Source organism: Pelophylax lessonae (genome assembly GCF_965119305.1).
Source record: "Pelophylax lessonae genome assembly, chromosome: 8".
In the NCBI taxonomy this organism is placed as follows: domain Eukaryota; kingdom Metazoa; phylum Chordata; class Amphibia; order Anura; family Ranidae; genus Pelophylax; species Pelophylax lessonae.
The window spans coordinates 4,527,480-4,542,269 of record NC_138775.1 but is presented as its reverse complement, the minus strand read 5'-3'; positions in this window follow the sequence as shown (position 1 = coordinate 4,542,269).

Below are 14,790 nucleotides of genomic sequence, written 5' to 3'. Positions count from 1 at the left end.
AAGTGAAAATAAATAAATCATATAATAATACTAGACAAAGGTGCAACAGATTGAGTTTTAACAAACCAATCAGTGACACTAGCAGCGCTAAAAAATCTGAATTACACATAAATAGTTAAAACATCATTGCACATGAATGGTTAAAAGATCAACAACTGAATGTCCATCAGGAATAAAATGCACTCGCTATAGAGTAGGATTATCAGTCGGCCAAAAAGCAGTCCCATATACCAGTGCAGGTGATATATTAGGATGAAAGTGCAGTTAATTGTATAGTCCGTGTGCCTTCACCAACAAGCCGCGCTCACCCATCAAAATGGACCTGTTGCACCTTTGTCTAATTTCATCCATTTATTATAGCAGCAGCTTTAGCCTTTATGGTCTTTTCATCTTTCATTTAATACATGGTGTTTTAGCGCTGGGTGAGTGAGATTTTTATATCATTGGTGTTTGACCTTTTGCTCCTTTTTTATATATAATAATTCTGACAAGAGGTTAAAAAATACAATAAATGAGCAGTAATCTTCAAAGAAGATGCGCACAAAAGCCAGTCCACACTTCGCACACACTGCAGTTCATAAAGTGAATAGTAATCAGATGCTAAGAGTCCCGTGATGTAGTTGGGTCACCCAAAATCCACCACCTTCTTGATACCGCTCCCATCAGCTGGCAACTCACTCTATATTATTGCCCCCCATTTTCATGGTCAGGGCTCATGTGCAGTGGAATACTTATACTAGTTATACGCGGGGGGGGGGGGGATCGTCTTTAAATTGTCCACCTCGAACGGTTCCTCCTCTCTCATGAATAACCCACCATAGAAAAAAAAAAGAGCTCCACTAGTGCAATATGGTCTTTACATTTATTTATTAACTCTAATTAAAACCCATCACAAAATGCACTCACAAGATGTTACATAATATAGCGCATGTTTAAAAAATAGGGGGTCTGGTGTGTTCCCACAGTACTCATCACCTCCACGCTGGCGAAACGGACCCTTGGGAACCACCTCCAATCCTCCGATCAATTCTCCGGTGTGCCGTGTAGCCACACCCAGACGCGTTTCATCACTTCTGACTTTGTCAAAGGGGGGTGGAGGTCAAAGGGCAAAACATAATTGAATCACACAGTTGATATTCAATAAAGAAAGTAAAAATTGTCCAGGGTCAATACAGTTTGGTAGAAGCAACAACAGTCCAAAATGCAGAAACACAAGACACAGGCAGCTGTCTTACTGAAAACCATTGGTGCTTCATTCCTTAAATTGGGGGTGACTAATAATTGGGCAGTGTTCAATGGACAAAAGCACCAACAAGCCTAAAATTGGAGACATGAGTCACAGGAAGGTGTCATTCTAAAGATAAATAGAGCTGCAGCCCTTAGGTATGGAGTAGTACTAACTGGCCAGTGGCTAAAAGTTTGAAAGCCGCACCAATAGTCCTAAATGTGAAACCAGAAATCTTCATAAAAACATCGTGCTGCACCCCTTGGGTTTGGGTCGGAAAAAAACGAACACACCATCACAGTTAGAAGACAGCACAATGGACCAAAATGCAGAGACAGAATTCACAGTCAGGAGTCTTTATAAACAATCTATAGCTTCAGCCCTTTTAAACTTTATGGGTTTTTATTTTATCTGAAAACTTTTGTTTCTGTATGTCACAAAACATATAGAATACAATCCAATATAACATTATTAATATTAATCATTGATAAGAGGACCTGTATCTGGATAGCCACCTACTTAAAGATACTCTAGGGGCATATAGTAGGGGGAAATCAAAGATGAAGGTACCAAAATGAGTGCACTAGTTGATAAGTTGACCACGTTTCCCATTTGTCATTGAACTGTTGCATGGTGTCATGGATAGATGGATGAATTCACTTAATAAGAATTAGCAAGTCTATTATATTTAGGACTTGAGCCATGGGGGTTTATTATGAAATGCCAATGTAAGGCGATGACCCATTGTACCACACTGAAAAGGAGATGTAAAAAATTTGTCATGATTAGTGTTGAGCGAACACAGACTGTATTATTCGGGTTCGTACCGAATAATTGGATTTTTGTTACCCGAACATGGACCCGAAAACTTTACTGTATGTTTGGGTTTAAAATCCGTGTTCGGTAATTTTATTTCCTGTTTTGTATGTAATGGCGTGCTTTTAATGGCGGGCTTTCAACAGCCAATCAACAAGTGTTTAACTGGTGTGCGCCATCACAGCCATGCCTACTAATGTATTAGTAGCTGTGATTGGCCATCTGAAGCATGTGACCCGTGTCTTTATAAGTTCGAGAGCCACAGCGCGGCGCGTCATTCTGCTGTAGTTTAGGGAGAGAGCACACATCATACATGCTGGCTGCTGCTGATTAGGGACAGACAGTGAAAAATTGTGCCCAAAAAGAATGCAGGGACAGGTCGGAGTGTAGGCCGGGACAGTTATTTGAGCATTTTAGGGACAGGCTGGAGAGATTAGGCAGGGACAGTCTACATCGATTTTGCTGTGTGGGGGGTGGTGCAGTGAACGATCTTTTTGCCCTCACTTGAGCCCACTGAGGAGGAGGAGGAGGAGGAGGAGGGAGAAAAAAAATCTATTTTTATCAGTCTGTTGTGTGCAGCGTTCATCTATATTTTACTACAGATTGCTGTTCTAATCTGCTATTTAAAAATTGAAAATTTAAAGGGGATTTTTTTTAAGAGCACTTGCCATGCTCTTAACTACACTTTGCTGCCATTTGCAGCACTCTAGTTTTTTCCATTGGTGTTTTAGAGCCATTTTAGTGCCTGAAAGTTCAGGTCCCCATTGACTTCAATGGGGTTTGGTGTCCAGATAAAGTTCAGAAAAAGTCCGGGACACGGACTCTGACTTTTTTTTCAAGTTCGGCCGAACCCGCCGAACACGGACATCCAGGTGTCCGCTCAACTCTAGTCATGATGAGGGAATAGGGGCCAAGAATAAACATATACCGCAACAAGAGCTAGAGTAATAGAACTGTCAACTAGACAACCAAAGCTGTAACTTGCTGCCACTGTGTGCCTAACATTGGACAGCTACAAAAAATGTTCAAAGGACCCAGAAGAGAGAAATTCCCCTAAAACACTTTCAAAAAACTTCAGGAAAATGGTGGGAAGTTTTTGAGGGATCATACATATACCATTTTGTATGTAATGTTTATCGAAGTTTCGAAGACTAAAATCAATCCTGTGCATTTACATAAGTTAGTGAGCATTGTGTCCTGAACTTGGGGGGTGAAAGTTACACCTTTGTTGGTTTCCCAAGTAATCATCAGGACAGTTCTGGGGGTTGTTTGATCATTATCCACCTATAGATTAGTGTGTGGTTTGCCGCCGTCCCTGTCGTATTGTTTGTGGGGTTAGGTACCTCAGGCCTAAGAAAATGGTGGGACTTTATGGGCAAGGTGTAGATAGTAGAAATGAGTACAGTACTTAGTAAAAATAAATTTGTTTACTGTATGTAAAAAACATATATATATACAGTATACAATGGTAGTGGTGAGGGGTTGTAGACCCCTGAGTGAGAAGGGTGAGGAAAATGATAGAATAGTGACAGTGTGTAAATAGTGACTTAGGTAAGATAGGAAGTTTCTCTATTTCGTTTAAGAGAGTTTTTCCTCTTTTTGCGTCCCAACGCGTTTCGGCTCGCTCCTGGAGCCTTTTTCAAGGGTGTAAGTCACATAGTATTCCTGAAATAGTCAGATAGATACTCTCAGTTACAAATTGGTGATACCTATTGATTGGTATATCAAGCAATGGTATCTCCATAAAATATTGTTACATACATTTTGTTTTGCCGCGAGTAGAGATGGAGTTCCCTCATGAAACAGCGAGAGCGTGAGCCTTATAAGCCTGCAAGGTATTGAGTGAGTTTTAGGAAATCATATTTGTATCGACCAGTACTGAGTGTTATTGGGGTTAGACTTACTAGCTATGTGGTGGGTTTCGGTGCCCAGGATTGCCCGATGGGACATACAGAGAGGTCCCATTCAGGTGATGCTGGGGTGTCTTGCTGGGTTGTACTTCAGATTAGATTAGTATATCCAGTCAGGGACAATCTCTGAAAGAATGAGGAGTTAAATTCAGTGTGTGGGAATTTATAGTGCGACCGGCATGAAAAGACCCTTTCAAAGGCTGGTACCTTATGGGTTCCTTACTTGCGCTGGGGTCAGGCACCTGATTGTATGCCTGTTGGAGCCTGTTGGATGGTATGCTCCGATCTGCAGGAATGCATGGATATAATGTATTGTATGTTATATGGAAATAATATATAAAGAATATATATGAATTATATATAAAATATATATAAACAAAATGTATAAAAAGAAAAAGAAGGATGGACGGTAGAGTGGTATAGGCCACTCATGCTCGTTCTGTTTGTATTTTAGGATAATGTATGTGTAAAGCCATCTAGGGGCTTTGGAAATTCTGGCTATGTATTAGACACTTCTTACATTAGTACATATAGGAGCATCTTAACCGTGCATCTTTGTGGTGATAGTTGCTTCAATTTAAGCGACTGTGTGTCGCTGAATGCATTGCGATTCCTGGTACAAGGTCGGCAAAAATGAATGGGTTTGCTTGGTATGTAGAACCCAATATTTATCAGGTAAGGTTCCATCTATGCTGGGAAGTGTATATACTGTTGGCTGCAAACTGTATATATATATATATATATATAAACATATATATATATATATGCAAGACCGAAAACCTCACAGTGGGAGTCTAAAAGTACAATGTGCAAGAGTTGTGACATGTTTAAACAATGCTGGTCTGTTGGGGCCAGTGACTCACTTTTAAGAACTGCAGGATTGTGTCTCCAAATGCGGGCTGTTAGCGGCTCCTGGGTGTTCCTCTCCTCTCAGCTCCTGGGTGTTCCTCTCCTCTCCTCTCCTGCAGTTCTTAAAAGTGAGTCATTTGGAGACACAATCCTGCAGTTCTTAAAAGTGAGTCACTGGCCCCAACAGACCAGCATTGTTTAAACATGTCACAACTCTTGCACATTGTACTTTTAGACTCCCACTGTGAGGTTTTCGGTCTTGCATATATATATATATATGTTTATATATATATATATATATATACAGTTTGCAGCCAACAGTATATACACTTCCCAGCATAGATGGAACCTTACCTGATAAATATTGGGTTCTACATACCAAGCAAACCCATTCATTTTTGCCGACCTTGTACCAGGAATCGCAATGCATTCAGCGACACACAGTCGCTTAAATTGAAGCAACTATCACCACAAAGATGCACGGTTAAGATGCTCCTATATGTACTAATGTAAGAAGTGTCTAATACATAGCCAGAATTTCCAAAGCCCCTAGATGGCTTTACACATACATTATCCTAAAATACAAACAGAACGAGCATGAGTGGCCTATACCACTCTACCGTCCATCCTTCTTTTTCTTTTTATACATTTTGTTTATATATATTTTATATATAATTCATATATATTCTTTATATATTATTTCCATATAACATACAATACATTATATCCATGCATTCCTGCAGATCGGAGCATACCATCCAACAGGCTCCAACAGGCATACAATCAGGTGCCTGACCCCAGCGCAAGTAAGGAACCCATAAGGTACCAGCCTTTGAAAGGGTCTTTTCATGCCGGTTGCACTATAAATTCCCACACACTGAATTTAACTCCTCATTCTTTCAGAGATTGTCCCTGACTGGATATACTAATCTAATCTGAAGTACAACCCAGCAAGACACCCCAGCATCACCTGAATGGGACCTCTCTGTATGTCCCATCGGGCAATCCTGGGCACCGAAACCCACCACATAGCTAGTAAGTCTAACCCCAATAACACTCAGTACTGGTCGATACAAATATGATTTCCTAAAACTCACTCAATACCTTGCAGGCTTATAAGGCTCACGCTCTCGCTGTTTCATGAGGGAACTCCATCTCTACTCGCGGCAAAACAAAATGTATGTAACAATATTTTATGGAGATACCATTGCTTGATATACCAATCAATAGGTATCACCAATTTGTAACTGAGAGTATCTATCTGACTATTTCAGGAATACTATGTGACTTACACCCTTGAAAAAGGCTCCAGGAGCGAGCCGAAACGCGTTGGGACGCAAAAAGAGGAAAAACTCTCTTAAACGAAATAGAGAAACTTCCTATCTTACCTAAGTCACTATTTACACACTGTCACTATTCTATCATTTTCCTCACCCTTCTCACTCAGGGGTCTACAACCCCTCACCACTACCATTGTATACTGTATATATATATATGTTTTTTACATACAGTAAACAAATTTATTTTTACTAAGTACTGTACTCATTTCTACTATCTACACCTTGCCCATAAAGTCCCACCATTTTCTTAGGCCTGAGGTACCTAACCCCACAAACAATCATCAGGACAGTTTTCTGTTTCAGTTTTGTTATTGGGGTTTTAAAATGCAAATTGAGACATACATAGGCAGGTTAAACCCTTGCCCAAATGAAGATACAAAAATCAAAGAAAAAAAAAATAACATGACATTGTACGGTGTCAACAAGATAACAATAGTAACATTCAATTGAAGAAATGCAGGGGCATCAGGGTAGTTTTATATGACAGGTGAAGGCTCTTCAAATATTGGCATAGCATTGATATAATCCCACCTTGCCTGTAATAGTAGAAAAGCATATTTGTTCAACTATATAGGGGGACGGTAGGTTTAAAGGAGAATTGATGTGTAAAAAAGTGTCTGATTTGTAAGTATCAATATTCCCCCCCCCCCCCCCCCACCATATTAGTGTTTTTCTGTCATTTGAGAGTTTCTATAAAGACAGAGCTGTCATTTGGTATATAGATATGGTGAAGTCAACAAGAATAATATTTACTTCAATGAAAAGCCAGTGTGAAAAAGGGAATAAACCAAATAGGATATCTGCCAAGAAGCTAGTTCAGCTAATACTAATTCTTATACAGCTAATGCTAATCCTTCTGCAACTAACGCTAATTCTTCTACAGCTACTACTCATTCCCATTCAGCTAACTCTCGTGCACATGTACCAGCACACAGACGAGCTCATGTCCAGCGTGCACTGACATGTAGGCGAATCTCCGTGCGCCAGCACGCATGTCTTTGCGCAAACGGCTTATTTAAAGGAGACTCTGATGGATGCTAGCTGCTGGATGTTCTTCAACTTCCCCTAATCCGGGTTCCTGTGTTCTTACCTTTGCTGACTGATCTTCAGTTGCTGGCTAACCTCGCTCTGTGGATTCTGACCCTCGGCTTGCCTCTGACTATTCTCTGCCTGATCTCCTGGTTCTGACTTCGGCTTGCTACTGGACCTTACTCTGCCTGCTTCCCTGATACTGACCCGACCTGCCTCCTGACCATCCTGCTGTCTTACTGTGTATGACCTTGGCTCACCATGACTACGTCCCTGACTGTAGCAATCACCTTCTATCAAGCTACCGGCACCCGTGTGTCTTTGAACCTTGCACCTCCAGGGGTTCTCAAAACATAGCCACAAGGGAATCCCTCTCGTCAACTCTGCCTCCAACCAAGGTACATGACAATATCAGAGGTGAGATAGGAGAGGCTGGATCATACTTCTTGTGGTACTGCCAGCAAAGGCGAAAGGAGCGAGGAACTATTTCATTAAGCAACCTTATAAGTCCTCATAATGCATTGATTTGGCACATTGTAGAAATAATAAAATATCGATTGTTGTGTCAGGGAATGCCTGAATTAATAATTTAGTCAGTCAAATTGACCGAATAATGTACCTGACTTAAGTAACTATTTTGAGTTCATTTTTAGCCAAGCAGAATTCTTTAAAAACACAAACCAGATCAGTGTAAGCATGGACTATCAAAAATAAATGATGCAAACATCAAAAATAATAGCCCAATTGTTATTTACATAGACGCTAAGATAACTGTATAAAATTACCAACATTTTTTGTAACAATAGATTACAGTATATATATTACATAGTTACATAGTTAGTCAGGTTGAAAAAAGACACAAGTCCATTCGGTTCAACCAAAAAAAAGAAAAAAAAAAAAAAAAACAGTATTGAAAACCCAACCATGCAATCCCATATACACAATCCATACCCGCAGTTGATCCAGAGGAAGGCGAAAAAAAACCCCAGCAAAGTATGATCCAATTTGCTACAGCAGGGGAAAAAAATTCCTTCCTGATCCCCCGAGAGGCAATCAGATATTCCCTGGATCAACTTTACCTTAAAAAAAATGTAGTACCCATTTATATTATGTACACCTAGGAAAGAATCCAGGCCTTTTTTAAAGCAATCTACTGAGCTGGCCAGAACCACCTCTGGAGGGAGTCTATGCCACATTTTCACAGCTCTTACAGTGAAGAAACCTTTCCGTATTTGGAGACAAAATCTGTTTTCCTCTAGACGTAAAGAGTGCCCCCTTGTCCTCTGTGATGACCTTAAAATGAATAACTCAACACCAAGTTCACTATATGGACCCCCCTTATGTATTTATACATGGAGATCATATCCCCCTTATGTATTTATACATGGAGATCATATCCCCCCTTATGTATTTATACATGGAGATCATATCCCCCCTTATGTATTTATACATGGAGATCATATCCCCCCTTATGTATTAATACATGGAGATCATATCCTCCCCTTATGTATTTATACATGGAGATCATATCCCCCCTTATGTATTTATACATGGAGATCATATCCCCCCTTATGTATTTATACATGTTGATCATATCCCCCCTTATGTATTTATACATGGAGATCATATCCTCCCCTTATGTATTTATACATGGAGATCATATCCCCCCTTATGTATTTATACATGGAGATCATATCCCCCCTTATGTATTTATACATGGAGATCATATCCCCCCCTTATGTATTTATACATGGAGATCATACCCCCCTTATGTATTTATACATGTTGATCATATATCCCCCCTTATGTATTTATACATGGAGATCATATCCTCCCCTTATGTATTTATACATGGAGATCATATCCCCCTTATGTATTTATACATGGAGATCACATCCCCCCCTTATGTATTTATACATGGAGATCATATCCCTCCTTAATCTCCTCTTCTCAAGAGAGAATAAATTCAGTTCCTCTAATCTCTCCTCATAGCTGAGGTCCTCCATGCCACATCAGTTTGGTTGCCCAAAACTAAACTGCATATTCCAGATGAGGTCTTACTAATGATCTGTACAGGAGAAAAATTATATCTCTCTCTCTCTGGAGTCCATGCCTCTGTTAATACAAGAAAGGACTTTGCTTGCTTTGGAAACTGCAGCTTGGCATCGCATGCTATTATTAAGTTTATGATCTACTAGAACACCCAGATCCTTCTCCACTATGGATTCCCCCAGATCCTTCTCCACTATGGATTCCCCCAGTTCTACTTCCCCTAGTATGTGTGATGCATGCATATTCTTAGCCCCCAAGTGCATAACTTTACATTTATCAACATTAAACCTAGTATACCACATCCACTGTCCAAGTATACCACATCCACAGCCACCCCTCTGTCCAAGTATACCACGTCCAACAGCCACCCCTCTGTCCAAGTATACCACGTCCAACAGCCACCCCTCTGTCCAAGTATACCACATCCACAGCCACCCCTCTGTCCAAGTATACCACGTCCACAGCCACCCCTCTGTCCAAGTATACCACGTCCCCAGCCACCCCTCTGTCCAAGTATACCACGTCCACAGCCCCCCCTCTGTCCAAGTATACCACATCCACAGCCACCCCTCTGTCCAAAGTTTTACTTACCTCATAAAAAGAAATCAGGTTTGTTTGACAACTTCTGTCTTTCATGAATCCATGCTGTCTGTTGCTTAAAATATTTTTTTTCCAGCAAGAACTCATCTATGTGGTCTTTTATTAAACTCTTCAATATTTTCCCGACTATAGAAGTTACACTAACAGGTCTATAGCTACTTGACAAATACTTTGATCCCTTTTTAAATTTAGGCACCACATTGGCCCTTTTGCAATCTGTCGTTCATTTAGAATTTTTGCGTCCCTAATTTCCTTTTTACATATTCTGTTATATTCTTTGTAACAATTAAACTTGTTTTCTGCTACATATTTGTATTAAATTTGTTTTCTGCTACATATTTCTGGTAAATAAAAATCGCAATATGCGTATTTTGATTGGTTTGCGCAAAAGTTATTGTGTTTACTAACTACGGCAAAGATTTATGTCTTTTTTATTTTTTTTTTACTAGTAATGGCGGTGATCTGCGATTTTTTTTGTGGGACTGCAACATTGCGGCGGACAGATCGGACCCCTGACTGACATTTTTGACACTCTTAGGGGTACCAGTGACATTACTACAGTAATCAGTGCTATAAATATGCACTGTTACTGTCAAAATGACACTGGCAGGCAAGGGGTTAACATTATTGGTGATCAAGGGGTTAAGTGTGTCCCTAGGGGCGTGATTCTAACTCTCGGGGGGCATGGCTTGTGATGTAATCACAGAGACATACGATCCTACATAGCAGGTTCGCATAGCCTCTGTGCTTACATCAGGGAGAAGGACAGACGGCTGTGTTTACATCAGCCATCTGTCTTTCTCCCTCTCCTCTGGAAGATTTTGAGCGGCCGGCAGACATCGGAGCCACCGGTCACTCACGCTGGCTAGGCAGGGAACGAGCAGGGTGGGAGCACCCTCGCCCCCTACAGGCTCGTGGGCGAGTGACGTAGGTCTACGTCGCTTTGCCCAGGAGAGGCTGACTGCTACAGTAAATAGTCGTGCGGCGGCCGGCAAGTGGTTAAGTATGGCCTTGACTACAGAGGCCGAGAAGCATCTCAGGTGGTCTGGTGTGCAGTTCTATTTCCAAAAAGATAGGATAGGGCATAGGCTGGTGGCTAGACTTACTCCCAAATCCCGTTCTTTTTCCTTCCCCAAAATTTGTGCTAGCTCAGGCTCTCTTACCCAAAAGAGCACATCTGAATAGTTTTCAGTTTAAAATAATACGCTTTATCTGCGTAAATAAAGGCTATCTCTGCCCTAAAAGTGTGCTCTTTAGATTGAAAACTCAAGAGGGACTTGCCCTTCCAAATTTATGGTGGTATGGTGGTACTACCAAGCAGCTCAACTAGCACAGATCTCCATTGTATATTTACTGGGTCCCAAACCAGACTGGATTATAATGGAAAAGAAAGCGGTCCCTCACCATACTATTGATTTTCTACTGTGGTGTCCTTCCAAATTCCCCGATCCTTACACCTACTCTCTTATACTCCCTAACCTTATGCAATATTTTACATAAACAATCCTTGTTAATCTCTGAACTTTGTCCCTTGGCTCACCTTTTCCATAACCCACAATTTCTCCCTGGAACGAACATTAAAGCTTTTCAATGGTGGCTAAATAAAGTATTGATTAGGATAGGCCATTTTTTCAACTGGGGCCTCTTTCAGTTGGGTATTGTGTAGTAAACTTGAAATGCCCCAATCAGAGAGATTCCCAGAGTGTTCTCTATTCCACACATTGTCAGGACCTGGACTTGAACCTAGGACCCCTGCTGTGTTTGGCAGTATCTCTGCTTGCTGAGCCACCTGGAAAGATGGACAGTTCCTAAGACAATTCCTTGAATGATCCTGCCATGAATCTTATATGCCTTGAACCTTAAACTCTTTGCTCCTCCCACAAACGTCCTGATTTAAGCCATGTCTCTGCACTTCCTGCTTGCCAGAATATTGTGCCTTCTCCAGCTAATATCTCGCTTTTTGTCTCTCCTACTGCCCCCTGTATCTTTGCTACCATGCGTTACCGACATTTGACTTGCTCCTTGCTCCTTGCTTCTGCTTAATCCCAACCTGCAACTATTCGTTACCGCCCTTTGGCTTGTTCCTTGACTATGCTCCTGCTTGATGCCTATCTGCTATATCTGATACTGGACCCTGGCTTGCTCACCTCCTGGTGGGGTGATCCTGAGGACCACGAATAGGTGCTAAGATGCAGCAAAATCCATCTCCACCATCAGGAGCTCTGGTGAACATTGGTTAGTACTTAGATTTCGCACCTCAGATGAGCCTGCGTCATCTGCCAGGGTGACCTGCCTGTATTCCTATCCTGCTGGTTCCTGTGTGAGCTTCCACTGCTATAGCAACTGGTCTTCGAGCCTGACCCCCTGATCGTGACACACGTGGTTGTCCAGTCCCCGAATCTGAGGATTCTGGAACAAATTCGTCCAGATGTTACGCAAGGTCACTGGCATAGCTATCTTGAAAACCCAAATTGTTCTAATTCAAAGAGTTAATAACACTCCTAAATACACACAGGCTCTTCTATTACATCTTCTTAGGAGCCAATAGCCGGAGCATGGAAACAGTCCTCTGTTTCCTTGGTAGCTGTAAAACAAAAGAGTAGGATATTGATGCAGGGAAAACTCATAAGCATCTTACAGGACAAGGTTCTGAAATATGAACCTATTTGGGAATCAGGGGCGGTATACCTAAACACCCCCCTAGGACATGCCTTCCCTTTTTATTATTTTGCCTACTACACAAATACACTTATAAAAGTATACTCTTAGATAACACCCCACTTCAATCTGTGGTATTAGGGGGGCACTGGTTTATCACACCAGTTATACAAAAATTTGGCCAGTAAGTTTGCCACTGAGTGTAGCAGAGTTAACACAGCAAAAGAGGCAACATTTATGCAGTACCCAAATACACTGTTATAAAAGTATATTGTTAACTAACACCCCGCTTCAATCTGTCATTTAGGTTGGGCCACTGGTCTATCACACCAGTTATAATGGAAAAACTGCAAGGGTTAGAGGTACCAATATCACAGGAGGAGATAGAGATGGCTCTGAAAAATTCAGCGACAGGGAAACGCCCCAGACCGTTATTATAGGATGTTTAAAAAAATATTAGTCCAAAACTTACGTAAATACATGAACGGTATAGGAGAAGGAAAGGTAATGAGAGTAGAATCATTGAAGACGTTTGCTATGGTAATACCAAAGGGAAAGACGCCACCTTGTGTTTGGGTTGTAGGCCAATAGCGCTACTAAACTGTGACACAAAGTTACTGTATATGCAAAAGTGCTAGCTACTAGATTAAAATATCTGATGCCTGATTGGATACATGCTGATCAGACTGTACTTGTTCCAGGGTAGAAAGGGGAAGGATAATGGGATAAGAACGTTACTCCTATTACATAAAAGTAGAGGCATTAGGACCACAGATCTACTACTGTTAATAGATGCTGAAAAAGCATTTGACAGGGTAGACTGGGGGCTTTATGCTAGAAACAATAATAGTCTTGGGAATTGGCCCCAGAATGATCCAATGGATAAAAGCTCTATATAGGAACCTGACAGCAATGGAAAAGTGAACGGCAGTCTTTCACCTCCCTTTGGAATGAATAACAAGACGAGACAGGGAGGCCCACTCTCACCCTCTCGTTGGAACCTTTGCTAACCTCCATAAGGAACAGTAGGGATATAAGGGGAGTAAGGGTGGACGAAGAGGAACATGAAGCAGCAGCATTTGTTGATGACATCCTATTTTACATCATAAACCCTATAACAACAATTCCAAACATAATAAAAGAATTAAAAGAGTATGGAGGACTTTCAAACTTGAAGATCAATAAAAGATTACGGATAATGGTCTGGTATTGATTTTGGGGGAGACTCTATGTCAATTAAAATTATTTTTTTTTTTTTTGGCGTGGGGTTTCCCTTAAAATCCATACTAGACCCAAAGGGTGGGAGGATTTTTTTCAGAATGTTTATGTGCCAGCAACTGTTCTGTTTACATTCAGCTGTCAGCTGGGAAACCCGCTGAAAGCTGATGAGTCATCAGGTTTTAAGGACGCGGCCGCTGCCTTCCCGGCCCACAACCAGCCATTCTTCACACAGAATTGAAATCGGTCAATCAATTTTCAACCGATCCAAACTCAAATTGCTCCGAAAATTTTGATTTATTCAATTTGGAATTCATCACATTTCACACTCAAATCTATTTTCAGCCAGGTCAAGATGTGTGGCGCACAGTCTCTGTACATGAAGCTTTACTGCCAGCCTGGACCCAATCCAGGGTCTGACAGGGCTTTCTACATTGGTGCTACTGCTGGCATTGCTGCCCTTGGTGTGGGTTCCCAGCTTGGCAGGCTCAAACAGGTTTTCTACCACTCTGTATCTCTTGACCATCTTGACCAGTTCACTGTTGTTGGGTCTCCATGGCTTACTCAGAGCTTTAGGTAATCTGGCAGAGACCAGTCATGAAAGACCCGTTCCAACATTTGATGACCCATTAAATTCTCTGGTTGCAGCCATTTCTTGACCAGCTAAACCAGGTCATGCATCTGGGACCTTGATGGCCAGTCAGGTTGGTATTTCCAGTGGTGTTTATCTGGGCCCATATCACAGTTAGTCACCCCAAGGTGAGTCAGTACCTCTACCTTCAATGACTCATAATTCTGGGTGTCCTCTGTTGTCAGGTCAAAATAGGCTTTTTGCAGATCACCAGTAAGTAAAGGAGTTATAAGACCAGTCCATTTGTATGAAGGCCACCCCTCTCTCTGTATGCTATCCTCTCAAAAGGTGTTATAAACACCTCCACATAATGATTGTGTGTCAGTTTCTGCAAGTAGTGGCTATCCTTCATGGCTACCTAAATGCTAGAGGCAAAAAGCACTAGCTCTTGTCCCTGAGTAAGACACTACACCGTCTCCTGCTAGGCAACCACTTGTGCTTGTGTACTTTCCTGCTGTTCTA